A 20,077-nucleotide genomic window follows, 5' to 3' on the forward strand; every position below is an offset into this window, starting at 1 on the left:
GAGCCGCCACCGTGCGTTATTTATCCCAAAAGAGGGAAAGGAAACGCTCAGAGTAAACCTAGGAAAAGAACATGGTCTCGCGACCAAAGAGGATGGGTTCGGGAGTCGGTTATGCGAAGGGAAGGTATTAGCACCCCTACGCATCCGTAGTACTCTACGGGATCCACGCACACTAGAAAGGAAAATTGGTTGCTAAACACTGCTCAAATACTCACACACACTGGCTGAAAGAAACGAAAGAGACTGACTGAAACTGAACTCGGCAGGATGTCGCATCCTGGGCCTACTTAGTCTATCAGGCATAGACATCAGAGTCCAAGTAGTTCGGCCTGGGGAGACGACACATGCTCGCTAGGATGTCGCATCCTATGCATACGTATCTTCTCGGACGAGAGAAGAATCAGAGCATTCGTAGCTCGGCTGACACGCACACAAACAAACACAGGCAAAGGCAAACATGGAGCCTGAATGCCAATCACTGGACTTACATCAGCATCCGAACCAAAACACACAAGAAGGCAAACATGGAGCCCAAATGCCAATCACTGGACTTACATTGACATCCGAACCTAAACACACGCACACTGGAACCCAAATGCCACTCAATGGACTTACATCAGCTTCCAAGCACACAACAACACAACAAGTTGATAGGGAGTCGGGGACTCGAGCCTATAACTGTCAAGCACACACTCAAACAGACAGACAACAAATTGCTAAGGAGTCAGGCACTCGAGCCTAGCAACTGTCAGACAACACACACAAAAAAAGAAAAGGGCGCCCGGAGAGATCAGCTCAATCTCCTGCCTACATACTTCATCTGGTATGAAGATCAGGGCGATGTAGTTCCCCTACGGAGGGATAAAGGACTAGCCTAACCAGATAACAGAGGGAGACACAACTCTAGGGAGACTACGACTCGAGCCTAGATGTTGTCATGCAAAATCAACCCTAAGTTATGGTTTCTAGCTAAATGGCACGAGGGCCAACCTATCCTGGACAGGCACGAGAAAAAGCAGGGTCTCGATTGCAACTAGGGCAAGAGAAAGGGGATATCTCAATCACAACAGGGGTGAGAGAAAAGAAATAGATGTTAGTGGTCAGTCAAACTCGACAAGACATCGCATCTCGTGCCTACGTATCTCACCTGAACGTGAGAATCAGAGTTGCCGTAGTTCGGCCAAACAACTAAACATGGCTCACACAGGAAGTAAGCCACACATACCTGACCTTGCACAAGGGCAAGTCAAGCACAACCTATCTTGCACAAGGGCAAGTCTAAACTAAACCTAAAGAGGCAAAGCAAACAGGCAAACACAATCACAAGAAGCACACTCTATACACAAACAAGAGGCTCACACAAGGGTTAGGCACTGAGGCCAACTGGAATAGGGTCAAAGGTTGCTCTTAACCTTGCCATTGAGAGGCTAAGGTGAAGCAGATGAAAGGTGAAGTGAGGATGAGACCTCACAGCTCTTATCCCTGGCCAGGGAGAGCTCAAGACAAGAATGTGTGGGTTCAGAAAGTGGGAACCCTTCTACACATTTGAAACTGACTCAACTGTGCAATTGCACAAGATCTTGGGTTCTTATCTGAAATGCATCAACACAGTGGTGTGAGCAAAGCAGATGACACACTGAATAGTGGGGGATAGATTGCATATCCCTACCTTCCACCAATTGCCTCTTCTCTTAGGAGGACTTTGACTCCATGCAGGGACAAAATTAAACATCCACAAACATTGCCTCTTAAGGAGGACTTCAGACAGTTGCCTGGCCAAGTAACAGGCCAGGTCTTCCAGACTACATGAAGACAAAGAGACATACCTCAATGCAAATTTCTTATACAAGCAAAGCAAAGCAAAAGTTCACAAGGAACTAAAAGCAACTAAAGCACCTGAAACAGTCAAGCAGATGTTAGTATGCAACTTCAAACAAAACAAACAGAAACAGACACCAACAGTCAATTAGAGGCACATGGATGTGCAAGGCACAAGGCTTAAGGCATGTGAGCCAAGCCACCTACAAAACAAACAAGTTAGTCATGGCATTTAGGCAATCTCAATCAAAAGAAATTGGTCTCATTGGTCATTTGTTGGTCAACCTGAAAACACAAGCTCAAAGGTGAGTAGCAGGACCACTAGGGCAAGCCTAGGGTCAAAAGTGAATGAGAAAGTCAAAACAGCAAAGGATATCCAATCAAAGTCAAATTTAAGCATTCAAGAAACAAACTCAATTGGATTCACACTCATATCAATCACTATCATCATTTCATGAACAGTTTAGGTCAAAACATGGCAAACAGAAGCTCATATAAGTCAACAGCAAGACTTAACTCAAAAGCAATCTTAAACATTTCCAAAAATCACCAAATATATCATGATCAATCACAACCCACAGCATGGTAAGCATGTCAAATTTCATCTCATTTGGACAAGTGGAAGGCAGTCAATGAAAATCAGAAAGTCAAAGCAATTTTGAACATGCTCAATGAAGTCAACCAAACATGTATCAACTTAGAAAATTCATAAACCAGAGATGGTGTATGATAAATGAATGGGATCAAAACCATGGCAAAGATGAGGATGTCTAGTTATCTCATGTAAAATTTCATGTCCATCCAATAAAGTATGAGAATTTCACAAATGAAATGGGAACACGTGTCACACAAGGTCAACATTTTGGCTAAGCAGGGGGGAAAATCTCAAACAATTAGGAAATGCCATAAATAATTCCAAGAAAATTCACATGTGAACTAGACATACAAGAGTAGGTTCATGCAAAAAATCAGATCAATTGGAGGTCAAGAAGCATGGTAATGAAAATCATGAAGTTGGACATCAATGGTGTGACACAAATTGTCACACCCTAATTCAAAAAATCATAACTCACAAACCAACAATGATAAATTCACAAACTCTACACCAAAATCACCATGAAGGTGTCTAGTTTAAGCACAAAAAATTTGGGAACCATTGGATAAAGTATCATTATTTCACAAATGTTTTGGCAAAGTGTACAAAAATTGGTCACATGTCACAAACCCTAGCACCAATTAAAAACCAATCATCCAAAAATTCTGGAAAAAATGTGATAAAAAACTAGAGATGGAGATGAACGCCACACAAAAATTCCCATGAAATTTGGATTTGAAATAAATAAGTTATGATTTTTGCAAGTTTGTGGGACAAAGTGAAATAATTATTGAAATGAATTTATTTAAATGAATTAAAGTGGATTAGGAATTAAAAGAGAAAAAAACACAGCCACCCATTAATCCTAGGTGGCGGTTGGCTTTGCTGAAAAAACAAAACTCAGCGCTCCTTTTTAATATATGTTTCATAGAAGGCGCTAAATAAATGAATTGGCATTGCGCCCCAGTGGTAAAACACTTGGTATTTGAAGCAAGGGTCTGGGGTTCGAATCCCCCTCGCCCCAGGCCTTTTGGAATTTATTTTTACAAATTACAGTAGCAGCAGAAAAACAATTACAGTAACAGCAGAAAAACAATTATAGTAGCAGCAGAAAAACAATTACAGTAGCAGCGTTTCAACAACTACAAACCCAAGTCGAAATTTTTTTTTCAAATTCAAAAACAGATATATCAAAACGTTCATCTCTTAATGCTCATCAATATTCCAAGATCAATTTACCCTAACACGAACTAACGAGGATGAACCGAGCCAAAACAAGTTCACACATCAAACTTCAATCCAACATAACTTTCAAAATAAACGACCATTTTCAATCATTCAAAGTGCAGTGTGATCAGGGAAAGGTGATCTACAAAGTGTGTATCATGGTTTTGCAAATGAAGAAGTTCGAAATTTTACCAAGTTGGATAAACGGTCGTGGTTCTGTTGCTTTTTCGTGTGTTTGGCTTGAAACAGTTACTTTAAAACCCTCCTAATGATGAATGGTGAAGGTGCTTTAACTTGCAACAGCTTGGAGTGGTCTCACACTTGGACTGTCATGGATGGAAGGTGAAGAAAAACAGTCATGCAAAGGCTGTTACAGATGGAAAATGATGTTGCAAATCAGTTCAAAATGATGCTTGGATGGTGTTTTGGCAAGGCATGGCTTGGTCCTTTGGAAGTTTGTGACAGATTTTGATAAATGGCCAAGAATGAGTTTTTTAGAGTGAATCAAGTTCTGTTGGTTTGTTGCTGTTCTTTGTGGCTGCTAGTAGTGTGTAACATGACAGAAAAAATGATGAAAAACCTGCTATGTTGTGGTACAAGGCATGGCTCATGGATATGTGGGATATGGTGGTTGCAAATTGTACTTTTCTTCCCATTTTCAAGCAATTAGGCATGGCTATGTGATGGGTGTAGGTACTTGCACGAATTTGCCTTTGTACATGCTGCAAATAATATTCCAAGCAAGTTCCAATTGGCCCCAAGTGTTAAAAATGCATAATTCAAAAAGTCAACCATTGGTCAAACTTGAATTTCACATATGCTAGGTTCAAAAATGCCATTTTGATTGGCAATGTTTTGACTCATGAAATTTATATTTTTGGAAAGAGGGGATCAAATGTGACTTGTAGGAAAAAACCCCACCAAAATTGGCCAAATGGTTTGGGAGATATGGCCTCTTGAAGTTCAAGATTTTCTGAAATCGATTCGATCATAACTTGCCAACCACACATGGGAATTGAGAGTTCTTGGACTTTTTGGAAATGGGAGAACAAGATCTTCAACTTTCATGTTGGGCAAAAATTCATTTGAAGCTTGTATCATGATGTAAGTTTGAGGATCAAAACTTTCCATTTTTGGTAAGTTTCAGTTACAGGCCCAATTTCCATTTTTTGGAAATTTCTGATCTGGCTTCAAATTCTTCCATGATGGTGTTGGACATGATATATGAGGACTATTTGGCCATGAATGAGCTCTCACAAACCAAATCCAATCATCAAATCACTGCTTAAATGGACAGTTGACCAACAGTTGACTTTTAGGGTTCCTGTCTGATTGTGCATTGACTGATGACTTCCAAACCCTAATTCCTTGAGAACTTGACTTCAAATGATGTCCCAAGTTGTATGAACTCTTTATTATTGATCATGGTGCCCAAATTCCACAAGAATGGCCACCATCCACTGCTTTGACTGACTGTTGACTTCCTAGGGTTTTTTTGACTGTCTGTGTATGAACTGATGACCTCTGAGCCTTCAACCCTTGACTTGAACACTTCAAATGGACTTCCAAGTCATGTGAACTTGTTGGACCAACCCCAAGGCCTTGGCTCCTTGAGAATCACCCTTGCTTGATTGGTTGACTGATCTCCTGATCAGTTTGACCTAATTCTTGATTGGCTTGCACTTGAGGCAAAAGAGGCAATGCAATGCTATGCAATGGACCATGATATGCTATGTCCTAATATGAAAATGTATGTACAATGGTAGGTGCAAATTTGAGGTGCTACAGCTGCCCCTATTCAATCAGCTGGGAACCCGAACGGATGATAGCAACGGCTGTCAGACTTTCAGGGTAAACAGGGATTGAATACCAAGAACCGTAGAATTTGCACAATACAGGGATCCACCAATGGAAACGTCCACTGGGATTTTATTGCTGGGTATATATTTTGTTTTTTTGGTTTTCAAAGGGTATGGCCACGTCCAGACATCGCAACGACGATGAATGGGAAAAGAAATCACAACTAGATGCCAACGGACAACTAGGAAAAACTCGACGTTTATCGGGACCAACGGAGAGGTAACCAGACGCTATTGAATAACTGGGAGGGATACAACCATACGTCAACGGACGAAATGGGAAAAACTCAACGTTTACCAAGACCAACGGAGAGGTAACCGAACATTAATGAATGAATGGAAGGGATACAACCATACGTCAACGGACGAAATGGGAAAAACTCAACGTTTACCAAGACCAACGGAGAGGTAAATCCACATGGGGATAGGTACAACTAGACGTCATAGGACGAATAGGAAAAACTCGACGTTTATCGACACCAACGGAGAGGAGAAAACTCTACTGGGGAGAGTGAACACAACCAAATCATCAACGGATGATCGGGAAAAACTTGACGTTTATCGACACCAACGGAGAGGAGAATACTTCACTTGGGAAGGAGGACACAACCAAATCATCAACGGATGATCGGGAAAAACTCGACGTTTATCGACACCAACGGAGAGGAGAAAACTTCTTCGGTCTGAATACCGGAAAATTGGCCTTGTGCCATGAGTACATCGACCTGATCGTCGGAAACTCCTTCGGTCTGAATACCGGAAAATTGGCCTCGTGCCATGAGTACATCGACCTGATCGTCGGAAACTCCTTCGGTATGGATACCGGAAAATTGGCCTTGTGCCATGAGTACATCGACCTGATCGTCGGAAACTCCTTCGGTCTGAATACCGGAAAATTGGCCTTGTGCCATGAGTACATCGACCTGATCGTCGGAAACTCCTTCGGTCTGAATACCGGAAAATTATAAGTACATATTATCTATAGCCGTCAAAACGTAGATAATACACTCGCATGGAAGATTATCCATAACCGGGTTGTAGGTTGCTAAATGAACAATCGACCGAAAAGAAAGGCATCTGGGTACCAGACTAGGTATGCAAAAGATGACCAATCAAAAGAGGATAAAGTTGCTAACTTGGAGCAAGTATCCAAAAAGAAAGTGAAGACCCAATGGGGACAATACTGCTTGATCAAAGCAAGTATCCAAAGGGGACAAGACCATTAATACCACAAAGAGGGGATTACATCTACCGGTTTGTAGGCAGAAAACCACGGAAAAGTAACCAGTCATCATCGGGATGAGCACAAAGGGTTAATTCCAACAAGGGGAGGAAAGTGGGATTTTACAACTACCAGCTAGTAGGTAGAAAACCACAAGGATAGGACTTACAACTACCAGTTTGGTGGTAGAGGCCCACAAATTCTGCTGAGGATGAAATGAATGAGTGTCGGTTAGTGAGCCACTATTCATTCATGCCCCAGGGCAGCACAAGAGACAGTCAACAAGAAGCCAATTTAGGATCGATCCAAAAAGGCAGACTGAATCAAGACTCATCCTAATGAGGAAAGAACTCAATAGGGAAAACCCATCCCATTAGGGAGGGAACGGAAGCAACCGTCATCCACGAGGATGTATCTCAGTGGGGAAATGGCAGGAAAAGATTGACACTTTCTGCTTAAGGGGTAGACTCTACATGGAGAGATCAGACACACCCATATCTGCTTAAGGAAAAAGACTCAAGCTGGCAAGACGCTAACAATTGGGGAGTAACACTGCTGGGGATACCCGCTCGACTGAGGAATCACTTGTTCGGAAAACACCAACCTCTCGACCGTGCTGATGAACCCAATTCTGAAGCCGATCCAATGGCGTGATGCTAAACTCTTTCCAACAACCCAACCTCGGCTGGTCACCACGGCCTAGGGCTAATGGATATGCTTGCAACGTTGATGCATGAGTTTTTTCTTGTTTTACACAATGCCCCATGATCATGGGAATGCTATGCACTAATGATGCAATATGCTATGCTTATCTAAATGATGAATGCATAAACACACGTCTCCTTCAGAGACAACACCGGGGAATTCCAGGAACTGTGCTGGGGAACGGTAAAGCGACTTCACCGGGAGGAAGACTCAACCAATCTTCAGATAGGATAAACCCTGCTTTGGAGAATGTTTGTTACTCTGCTAGGGATAACCCACGCGATCCATGGGTAGAATCAACTCAGCTGGGGATGCAGATATCAGTCTACTACAGAAACCCGTCCAATCCACTGGTAGGATGAACTCTGCTGGAGAAATAAATACTACTCCACTAGGGACGACCCAACCAATCCATATGTAGGAGAATCACTGCTGGAGATGTATTTCATGAGACCCGCTCCACTCGGGGAACTTGCTGAGGAAAAACCACACCATTCTGCTGAGGAGAACAATGCTAGTGGAGAGAACAACCATAGTGGCGAGAGTAACAACTCTGTCGAGGATGATAGCACGTCATATCATACTGGAGATGAATTCCCACAATCCTGCTTGGGATAAGCACTCACAGCCATGCTGGAGATGATAGCACCACAAAACCAATTGTTGGGGGACACACCAACAGTCTACTGATAAACTCCACTAGGGGACTCCCGGGGAAAATAACTGCCAGGCGCTCAGCGGGGATTCTCAACTGGGGAAATCTGCAAGCATAGGCCTGCCGGGGAGAGGAGAAGACTGCTCTGCTGGAGAGAGGAACGCTAACGTCTTCAGCAAACACTCTGCTTGGGGAACTGCCCCACAAAAATATTTCAACAGCAACCTTGCTGGGAATGCCCCACGGTAGGGCTCAAACAAACCTATATTGGAGATGCCCCACAATAGGGCTAACAGGGACCTGGAGGAAGAATGTCGTGCTGCCGGGAACACGAAGATAAACAACTTCAACCAACACTGCACTGAGCAAATTCACTGAGGAGAGACCATACGAGGTTCTGCAGGACAAAGATACAGTCATGCTCGAGATACGAACAATTGTCTTACCTGTTGGTAATCATACCACCCCCGGGAGAGCACTGTGGGTCTCCTAAGTATCCTTCCATCATTGTGAACGTTCACTTTGTTTAAGAACAATTTTTTTTGAAAAATTTGTTTATTTTGAAAACAATGATACTTTATCAATTAAAACATGCAAAACGTTTGTTGAGTTGAAACAAATAAGAGTGCAAATAATTGGATGAAAAGCTCAAATTGATGTGATGGAACGGTAGTCTGCAAAGGGCGAGACTCCATAGATCTGTACAAGTTTGAAATCGGTGATATATATTGGAGAGGGCTACATTGAACATAATGACCTTTCCTCTACCATTCTGAATTTTCGATGTATTCAAAGCTTCAGTCGACGATGAATCGAGAATCCCTGAAGGATGACAGATGTACAGCACAGTCTTGTCAAGATGCAGTTACTTGCCAAATCCCTAATTTTTGCCTAGATTGCCCCAGTGTGAGGTGACCAATCTAGCGGGATGCAAATTCTTTTTTTTCAATGTCTCTAACTTTTGCCTGGATCGCCCTTTCGGGTTTTCAATCCACCGAGACGCTCCTTTTTGCCTAATTCGCCCTTTGGGGTGTTCGACTTAGCGAGCTTTTGCTTTTTTTGTTTTGTTTTAGGCGAAGTATTTCTTGACTGCATCTGGAATTCACAGGACGAGTGAACTTCTTCATCCATTGTAGTAAGTGTTAAAGCACTGCCTGAAAAGGCTCTCTTGACAACATATGGACATCCATGATTTGGGGTTCACTTGCCCCTGGAATCGGGTGTGAAAGATAAGACTTTCTTGAGCATAAGGTCCCTCGGAACACACGAGGCTTGATCTTCTTGTCGAATGTTTTCTTCACTCTCTGCTGATATAACTTGACCATGACACATGGTAGTTGATCTCTTCCTTTCGATCGAATTCAGCATCAGCCAACTTGGGACTTTGAGGGTGCTATTTCTCTTTTGTTTTTTTTTTCTTTCTTTTTCTTTCTTTTGATTTTGATTGATTTCTTTTTTTTGATTTTGCACCCTCCTCTTTCTCTTTTTTCTATTTTTTTTTTTATAATGCCCCAGTTGGCTGTTCTGCTGATTCTCGAGATGCAGCTGAGTGATCTTCTTTTCTTGCTCAAGAAGTCGGGAAATCTCGTCAGGAATCCCTTCAACATCATCTTCGTCCACTTCGAATACAGGGAATTCAAAATTGGGAGATGACGTCCGATCACTATGTTCAATGGGTTTGAGAAACAACCTGCATAATGATTTGATATGAAAAGCTCTTTGAAAATCAAACAAGACAATCGTTATGCAGATGAAAAGACTGCTTTTATTCCTGTTTTTAAAGGTTTTTTGTGATCACCAATTTCATGCAAAAAGCGAAAAGGGAAAACAATTGGAAAAACAAATGTTTTAACATGAATTATTTGAATGAAAATATCATTGCACAAAATGCTGCCAACAATGTCATCACTTCTCCTTTTGGCATGGGAGAAGGGTTTTAAACAAAGTGATTGTTACTCTGACTTATGAAAAACTGTAGAAAAGCCCACAGTGACCCAATTGTGGCAGACACCTCCAGGAATGATGAAATTGTTCAAATCCCCTGCGTCCTCTTCCAAGATAGCAGCATCCTTTTCTTCAAGTTGATCGTCATGGATGAATCCTCCACTCTTGAACAGACCTTGCTCATTGCATGCCCCAGAATAGTAGCCAATGCCAGCCCGGGATCGGTTAACCAGGAATAAATCCATCAACAGTACAAAGTCTGGCAAATATCTCTCTGAGTTCACAATTCTCTTGCTCAGGATGATCCATCAATCTGGCAGAGATGGCTCTGGTATAATACCGGCAAAGTGCGTCTTCAAAATAAATGAAGATCGCAGGGTCAGACCACAGGACAGGAGACCGGAACAGAACCTCCTGATGCAAATGATGCATGAAGTGTTTATGCATATGCTTGTTTTTATTTCAAAGGAATTCGAGGGTTTTATTTGCAAACTTTGAAATATTTAGCATTTTGATCATATATGAGAATATCTCCTCAGATATATCAGGTGAAAAAATTTTCCCGGTTTTTTCATGTTTTGAAATTTTTTGCAAATAAACTCCTTTGAGTTCCTTGAAAATTTTCTTTTTTTGATTTTTTTCTCTGATTTTTTTCATTGCGTTTCTTTTGAAAAATAAATATGCTATGATGCACATGATGCAGACTGGACTGGCTGGTTGTGCAAACTCTGACTAGGTCGAAGCTTCAGTCAAGATCAGAACATAAATCCAACTTATGGTCAAACTGATCACACTGTTGTCTGAACTAGAGTCACCAACAGAACCAAAGTCACCAACGGTACCTGTAATGAATAACCCTTCCCACTCACGGGCGTAGTCTAGGCCAGGGTAAAGCTGAGAGAAACGCAGCATAAATAACCTTTCGCAGAATACCATCATATACACACCTGAAGTATGTAACGACAATATCCCACCAGGGTCTGAACTGCTCGTGATATCAATGTTCCGCTAAGTGGCGCCATACCACCCGCTTCCCATGAATCACTCTATTCCTAGGTTTCCTAGATTTCACTCATAGCCTGGGTATTGGGCCTTTTACCTCGAGTAACTCCCACCCCAAACAGAGAAACACAGCCAGATGAACAGATGAATATGAATGAATGCAAACATTGATGCAAATAATAAATGCAAACAGTAAATGCAAATATATACAAAGAACGCAATAAAATAGCACAAAGCAACCAAAGCCCTAACCTAGAGAGCGCTAGGAGAGACTCGCTCGGGGAAGATGGACCAGCACAGGTCAACTTCTCTAGGTCCCCAGCAGAGTCGCCAGCTGTCGCATCGCGCGAAAAACCGGCGGGAAAAGAAAGAAACAACAGAGCCGCCACCGTGCGTTATTTATCCCAAAAGAGGGAAAGGAAACGCTCAGAGTAAACCTAGGAAAAGAACATGGTCTCGCGACCAAAGAGGATGGGTTCGGGAGTCGGTTATGCGAAGGGAAGGTATTAGCACCCCTACGCATCCGTAGTACTCTACGGGATCCACGCACACTAGAAAGGAAAATTGGTTGCTAAACACTGCTCAAATACTCACACACACTGGCTGAAAGAAACGAAAGAGACTGACTGAAACTGAACTCGGCAGGATGTCGCATCCTGGGCCTACTTAGTCTATCAGGCATAGACATCAGAGTCCAAGTAGTTCGGCCTGGGGAGACGACACATGCTCGCTAGGATGTCGCATCCTATGCATACGTATCTTCTCGGACGAGAGAAGAATCAGAGCATTCGTAGCTCGGCTGACACGCACACAAACAAACACAGGCAAAGGCAAACATGGAGCCTGAATGCCAATCACTGGACTTACATCAGCATCCGAACCAAAACACACAAGAAGGTAAACATGGAGCCCAAATGCCAATCACTGGACTTACATTGACATCCGAACCTAAACACACGCACACTGGAACCCAAATGCCACTCGATGGACTTACATCAGCTTCCAAGCACACAACAACACAACAAGTTGATAGGGAGTCGGGGACTCGAGCCTATAACTGTCAAGCACACACTCAAACAGACAAACAACAAATTGCTAAGGAGTCAGGCACTCGAGCCTAGCAACTGTCAGACAACACACACAAAAAAAGAAAAGGGCGCCCGGAGAGATCAGCTCAATCTCCTGCCTACATACTTCATCTGGTATGAAGATCAGGGCGATGTAGTTCCCCTACGGAGGGATAAAGGACTAGCCTAACCAGATAACAGAGGGAGACACAACTCTAGGGAGACTACGACTCGAGCCTAGATGTTGTCATGCAAAATCAACCCTAAGTTATGGTTTCTAGCTAAATGGCACGAGGGCCAACCTATCCTGGACAGGCACGAGAAAAAGCAGGGTCTCGATTGCAACTAGGGCAAGAGAAAGGGGATATCTCAATCACAACAGGGGTGAGAGAAAAGAAATAGATGTTAGTGGTCAGTCAAACTCGACAAGACATCGCATCTCGTGCCTACGTATCTCACCTGAACGTGAGAATCAGAGTTGCCGTAGTTCGGCCAAACAACTAAACATGGCTCACACAGGAAGTAAGCCACACATACCTGACCTTGCACAAGGGCAAGTCAAGCACAACCTATCTTGCACAAGGGCAAGTCTAAACTAAACCTAAAGAGGCAAAGCAAACAGGCAAACACAATCACAAGAAGCACACTCTATACACAAACAAGAGGCTCACACAAGGGTTAGGCACTGAGGCCAACTGGAATAGGGTCAAAGGTTGCTCTTAACCTTGCCATTGAGAGGCTAAGGTGAAGCAGATGAAAGGTGAAGTGAGGATGAGACCTCACAGCTCTTATCCCTGGCCAGGGAGAGCTCAAGACAAGAATGTGTGGGTTCAGAAAGTGGGAACCCTTCTACACATTTGAAACTGACTCAACTGTGCAATTGCACAAGATCTTGGGTTCTTATCTGAAATGCATCAACACAGTGGTGTGAGCAAAGCAGATGACACACTGAATAGTGGGGGATAGATTGCATATCCCTACCTTCCACCAATTGCCTCTTCTCTTAGGAGGACTTTGACTCCATGCAGGGACAAAATTAAACATCCACAAACATTGCCTCTTAAGGAGGACTTCAGACAGTTGCCTGGCCAAGTAACAGGCCAGGTCTTCCAGACTACATGAAGACAAAGAGACATACCTCAATGCAAATTGCTTATACAAGCAAAGCAAAGCAAAAGTTCACAAGGAACTAAAAGCAACTAAAGCACCTGAAACAGTCAAGCAGATGTTAGTATGCAACTTCAAACAAAACAAACAGAAACAGACACCAACAGTCAATTAGAGGCACATGGATGTGCAAGGCACAAGGCTTAAGGCATGTGAGCCAAGCCACCTACAAAACAAACAAGTTAGTCATGGCATTTAGGCAATCTCAATCAAAAGAAATTGGTCTCATTGGTCATTTGTTGGTCAACCTGAAAACACAAGCTCAAAGGTGAGTAGCAGGACCACTAGGGCAAGCCTAGGGTCAAAAGTGAATGAGAAAGTCAAAACAGCAAAGGATATCCAATCAAAGTCAAATTTAAGCATTCAAGAAACAAACTCAATTGGATTCACACTCATATCAATCACTATCATCATTTCATGAACAGTTTAGGTCAAAACATGGCAAACAGAAGCTCATATAAGTCAACAGCAAGACTTAACTCAAAAGCAATCTTAAACATTTCCAAAAATTACCAAATAAATCATGATCAATCACAACCCAAAGCACGGTAAGCATGTCAAATTTCATCTCATTTGGACAAGTGGAAGGCAGTCAATGAAAATCAGAAAGTCAAAGCAATTTTGAACATGCTCAATGAAGTCAACCAAACATGTATCAACTTAGAAAATTCATAAACCAGAGATGGTGTATGATAAATGAATGGGATCAAAACCATGGCAAAGATGAGGATGTCTAGTTATCTCATGTAAAATTTCATGTCCATCCAATAAAGTATGAGAATTTCACAAATGAAATGGGAACACGTGTCACACAAGGTCAACATTTTGGCTAAGCAGGGGGGAAATCTCAAACAATTAGGAAATGCCATAAATAATTCCAAGAAAATTCACATGTGAACTAGACATACAAGAGTAGGTTCATGCAAAAAATCAGATCAATTGGAGGTCAAGAAGCATGGTAATGAAAATCATGAAGTTGGACATCAATGGTGTGACACAAATTGTCACACCCTAATTCAAAAAATCATAACTCACAAACCAACAATGATAAATTCACAAACTCTACACCAAAATCACCATGAAGGTGTCTAGTTTAAGCACAAAAAATTTGGGAACCATTGGATAAAGTATCATTATTTCACAAATGTTTTGGCAAAGTGTACAAAAATTGGTCACATGTCACAAACCCTAGCACCAATTAAAAACCAATCATCCAAAAATTCTGGAAAAAATGTGATAAAAAACTAGAGATGGAGATGAACGCCACACAAAAATTCCCATGAAATTTGGATTTGAAATAAATAAGTTATGATTTTTGCAAGTTTGTGGGACAAAGTGAAATAATTATTGAAATGAATTTATTTAAATGAATTAAAGTGGATTAGGAATTAAAAAGAGAAAAAAACACAGCCACCCATTAATCCTAGGTGGCGGTTGGCTTTGCTGAAAAAACAAAACTCAGCGCTCCTTTTTAATATATGTTTCATAGAAGGCGCTAAATAAATGAATTGGCATTGCGCCCCAGTGGTAAAACACTTGGTATTTGAAGCAAGGGTCTGGGGTTCGAATCCCCCTCGCCCCAGGCCTTTTGGAATTTATTTTTACAAATTACAGTAGCAGCAGAAAAACAATTACAGTAACAGCAGAAAAACAATTATAGTAGCAGCAGAAAAACAATTACAGTAGCAGCGTTTCAACAACTACAAACCCAAGTCGAAATTTTTTTTTTCAAATTCAAAAACAGATATATCAAAACGTTCATCTCTTAATGCTCATCAATATTCCAAGATCAATTTACCCTAACACGAACTAACGAGGATGAACCGAGCCAAAACAAGTTCACACATCAAACTTCAATCCAACATAACTTTCAAAATAAACGACCATTTTCAATCATTCAAAGTGCAGTGTGATCAGGGAAAGGTGATCTACAAAGTGTGTATCATGGTTTTGCAAATGAAGAAGTTCGAAATTTTACCAAGTTGGATAAACGGTCGTGGTTCTGTTGCTTTTTCGTGTGTTTGGCTTGAAACAGTTACTTTAAAACCCTCCTAATGATGAATGGTGAAGGTGCTTTAACTTGCAACAGCTTGGAGTGGTCTCACACTTGGACTGTCATGGATGGAAGGTGAAGAAAAACAGTCATGCAAAGGCTGTTACAGATGGAAAATGATGTTGCAAATCAGTTCAAAACGATGCTTGGATGGTGTTTTTGGCAAGGCATGGCTTGGTCCTTTGGAAGTTTGTGACAGATTTTGATAAATGGCCAAGAATGAGTTTTTTAGAGTGAATCAAGTTCTGTTGGTTTGTTGCTGTTCTTTGTGGCTGCTAGTAGTGTGTAACATGACAGAAAAAATGATGAAAAACCTGCTATGTTGTGGTACAAGGCATGGCTCATGGATATGTGGGATATGGTGGTTGCAAATTGTACTTTTCTTCCCATTTTCAAGCAATTAGGCATGGCTATGTGATGGGTGTAGGTACTTGCACGAATTTGCCTTTGTACATGCTGCAAATAATATTCCAACCAAGTTCCAATTGGCCCCAAGTGTTAAAAATGCATAATTCAAAAAGTCAACCATTGGTCAAACTTGAATTTCACATATGCTAGGTTCAAAAATGCCATTTTGATTGGCAATGTTTTGGCTCATGAAATTTATATTTTTGGAAAGAGGGGATCAAATGTGACTTGTAGGAAAAAACCCCACCAAAATTGGCCAAATGGTTTGGGAGATATGGCCTTTTGAAGTTCAAGATTTTCTGAAATCGATTCGATCATAACTTGCCAACCACACATGGGAATTGAGAGTTCTTAGACTTTTTGGAAATGGGAGAACAAGATCTTCAACTTTCATGTTGGGCAAAAATTCATTTGAAGCTTGTATCATGATGTAAGTTTGAGGATCAAAACTTTCCATTTTTGGTAAGTTTCAGTTACAGGCCCAGTTTCCATTTTTTGGAAATTTCTGATCTGGCTTCAAATTCTTCCATGATGGTGTTGGACATGATATATGAGGACTATTTGGCCATGAATGAGCTCTCACAAACCAAATCCAATCATCAAATCACTGCTTAAATGGACAGTTGACCAACAGTTGACTTTTAGGGTTCCTGTCTGATTGTGCATTGACTGATGACTTCCAAACCCTAATTCCTTGAGAACTTGACTTCAAATGATGTCCCAAGTTGTATGAACTCTTTATTATTGATCATGGTGCCCAAATTCCACAAGAATGGCCACCATCCACTGCTTTGACTGACTGTTGACTTCCTAGGGTTTTTTTGACTGTCTGTGTATGAACTGATGACCTCTGAGCCTTCAACCCTTGACTTGAACACTTCAAATGGACTTCCAAGTCATGTGAACTTGTTGGACCAACCCCAAGGCCTTGGCTCCTTGAGAATCACCCTTGCTTGATTGGTTGACTGATCTCCTGATCAGTTTGACCTAATTCTTGATTGGCTTGCACTTGAGGCAAAAGAGGCAATGCAATGCTATGCAATGGACCATGATATGCTATGTCCTAATATGAAAATGTATGTACAATGGTAGGTGCAAATTTGAGGTGCTACACATACCAAACAATATCATCATTAGTGAGAGACATAAGTCTCTGGGACCACCATAGACATTGTCGGTTCTCCATGAAAGCATGCGTCTGAGGCAAGTGCAAAATAAATCACTTGTGTAGAAGAGGAACACATCACACAATAGTACCACCACCTTAAAAATTCCTCAAATGCAAAGAGAAATACATGTCATCCCACAGAGTAGGAACAAGATTTCCAATCAAGAAGATCCTAATGGCGTTAACATCAACAAAATTGTCAATGTTAAGGAACAAAGCTAAACCATAGATGAGAAATACCAAGATAGCTTCAAAAGCATCCATGCTACCGGCTAGAGCAAAAACAGTAGACCTGCCAATGAGAAACTCAGAACTCAACCCAAGAATTCCTCCTTTGTTTACCAGATGAGCATCAATCTCAGACTTCTTCAGATGAAGAGCTTCAGCTATGACATGAGATCTGGGAATCTCCTCTAATCCACTGAAAGGTACCTTGTTATACATGGGTATACCCAAGAGATGGGTGTACTCCTCTAACATGGGCACAAGCTGATAGTCAGGAAAAGTGAAACACCGATAAAAATGGCCGTAAAACTGAACCAAAACACTCAGAAGTCCTTCAACCACATCAGTAGATAACACAGACAATAGCTTCCCATGATGTTGCTTGAAGTCAAAGGGATCTAATACAAAGGATGACAACTTCCTTAGCTCTTTCAAATCAGGACATCTGAAACTGTACTTCTTAGTGTTCCTTCATCTATAATCCATGGTCTGAAAATATTTGTAAATAAGACCTTTGTTTCCTTGAAATTTATTTTCTGTGATGAATGTCATGATGTGCATGTATGCAGGAATGCAACAATCACACACAACAGATTACACACAAGGCAAACACAAATAATGGTCGAGGGATGGGTCAAGTCATCGTCAAGATCAATCATCCGTTTTGGTGTATTATGGTTTTCACCTTATACCTAAGCTTCATTTATATTGACAAGACTTGATCAAATCAACCGAGAATCAAAGGTTTTTTTTGTGAGTCACGAGCATGGAGTCGGGTTAAGAACCATCCCAAAGGAGTGTACTAAGGATAAAAAACATGTAGATCATGTTCTAAAAAGTTCATAGAGTCTTGATCCCATCTATAGGATATTATAGGTTAGGATGACTGACTCATCAACCCATAATATTCTCAAGAGAAACTCGTCAGAGTGTAGTATTGCGTAACAACTGTTATCCAGTCTACACTTGAACAGTCTCCGTACTACATCCTAAATAGGCCAAGTTGAGTTAAATCTTCTACGATCCTAAACTTCTCAGACCCTATCATAGAAAGTAATGCCTATCCACAAATAACTTGTGTGACATCAGTAACTCTAAAGAGGTCTCCACTAAGTAGATGGGTCTCAAGCCAAATTATTAAGGACTACTCCACACAAGTTGAACATGACTATACCATCCTCCTATCTTAATTACACTCAAGTTCAGGTTATAACTTATCTCAACACACAGACATCACCATGCACAACAGACAGATTATATCACACAAATAATATATACAAACATCAAATATACAAATATATACACATAAAAAAGTAGGCTAAACCCACTGAGGTCTACTCTCTAGTAGAGTCTCCACTTAATTTCTGTAGCGGTAAATTCATGACCATCAAGCTATGGATAAACTTGACGTCAATAAAACCAGAGTCGCCACCGCGCTTTTATTGTTTCCAAAGGAAAAGGGAAAAGTACGAACAAAACCCAATGATAATAAGTTTTAAAATCAAAACTAATAAAATGCCAGAGATTACAAGTAAGGGGGTTGGTTACACAGAGGGAAGGTGTTAGCACCCAAAGTGTCTTAGGTACTCCTAGGGAGACCTTTTTTATATGCATGTGTTTTAAGGTATAAATAATGTTTGATAAAAAAATAACGAGGGGATGAGAAAAGAATTCATTTATTATATTTTTGTGTTTAACAAGACCTTCCGTCTTGTGCCTACGTACCAACATAAAATGAGGGATCAAAACCTCGTAGTTCGTGGCAAAAATTTCAACAAAGTTGGTGCATTGATTTTAACAAAGGTTTAAATGAAAAGGCACTAAAAGGCCAAAGATTTGAATGGGGTTGTTGATTCTTTTTGTCTTTTTAAAATTAAAGTCAATATGATTAAGTATATTTACAAGTTTGATTTAATAAAAAGTTTTAAATTTTAGTGGCCTAAGGCCAAAGTTTCTAATCACTAAAACATTTCTAAGTTTGAAAACACACGCAAAGAAAGTTTTTGAAAAGAGGGAGAGATTTTGAAATTAAAGAAATGGGAGGAGATGAAGGGACTATCCTAAGCAGAAATTAAAAGTTAAAAGTTGAAAATATCTGACCAATGGGATGCAATCCAACAGACAAGAATGTCATATAGAAACCCCTTTTCCTTTGGACTTTGATCAAGCAATAAGCAATAAGCAATGAGAAATATCCAGACATCATAAAGATCAAGGCATAAAATAAAGATAGCCATATCCAAACAAGCATTCCAATAGCTATCAGTCTTTAGTATCTTCCAATGTAGTAGATGAAATATTCCTTGACCAACTCAGAACAAAACACCAGACATAGACCATAACAAAGTAACAATTAAGCACAGAGACAAAGTAGTAGATGAATCAAAGAGATCCAAGGTCTTGCATCAGATGAAAGTCACTGTTAAAGATAGCTTAGTCTCAGATGTTGGCATTGGCCAAGTCCTTTAACATAGGGAATGTTGCCTAATTCTAAGTCCAAAAGGCTCTGATCAAGTCCAACAGTCCACCAAATGTTTTTTAGGGTTTTTATTATTATTAAGTGTTTTAAGGTCCTAATACCACAAACAAAAACAAAACACACAAACAAATATGTACAATCACAAGATATGACTCAAATGAGCAAAGTGAAAAGGACTGAAACATAAACAAGTTGCATGAAATGTAAATGGCAGATGAAGGATAAAGGTACTGAAATTTAAAATGTATTAAGTAAATGACTTGAAAAGTAAAGCATAATTAATAAGAGTTAGTCAATCGTTAGTCAAATGTTAGTGTTAAATTTTAATTGATTAAGTCATTCTTTGGAGAACAGTCAACCATTCATTCACAAGTATGAATCCTTGAACCAAGACATCTTCCATGAGAAGGGCCCCAACTTGGATAATAAACAAGTATGCCACTAGCTCTCATGAAAGGAAAAAAATTCAAGTTTCCATATAAT

General features: G+C 40.7%; 1 long non-coding RNA gene across 1 annotated transcript; it reads right to left on the reverse strand.

The window, feature by feature from the left end:
* Positions 1-452: 452 nt before the first annotated feature.
* On the reverse strand, positions 453-12,109 carry LOC127115692 (uncharacterized). Its single transcript, XR_007800844.1, has 2 exons — positions 11,976-12,109; positions 453-569 (listed from the first exon to the last, which is right to left on the reverse strand). It is a non-coding gene; the product is annotated as an uncharacterized LOC127115692 (long non-coding RNA).
* Positions 12,110-20,077: the final 7,968 nt, after the last annotated feature.

This window comes from Lathyrus oleraceus, chromosome 1 (assembly GCF_024323335.1).
Source record: "Lathyrus oleraceus cultivar Zhongwan6 chromosome 1, CAAS_Psat_ZW6_1.0, whole genome shotgun sequence".
Classification (NCBI taxonomy): Eukaryota; Viridiplantae; Streptophyta; class Magnoliopsida; order Fabales; family Fabaceae; genus Lathyrus; species Lathyrus oleraceus.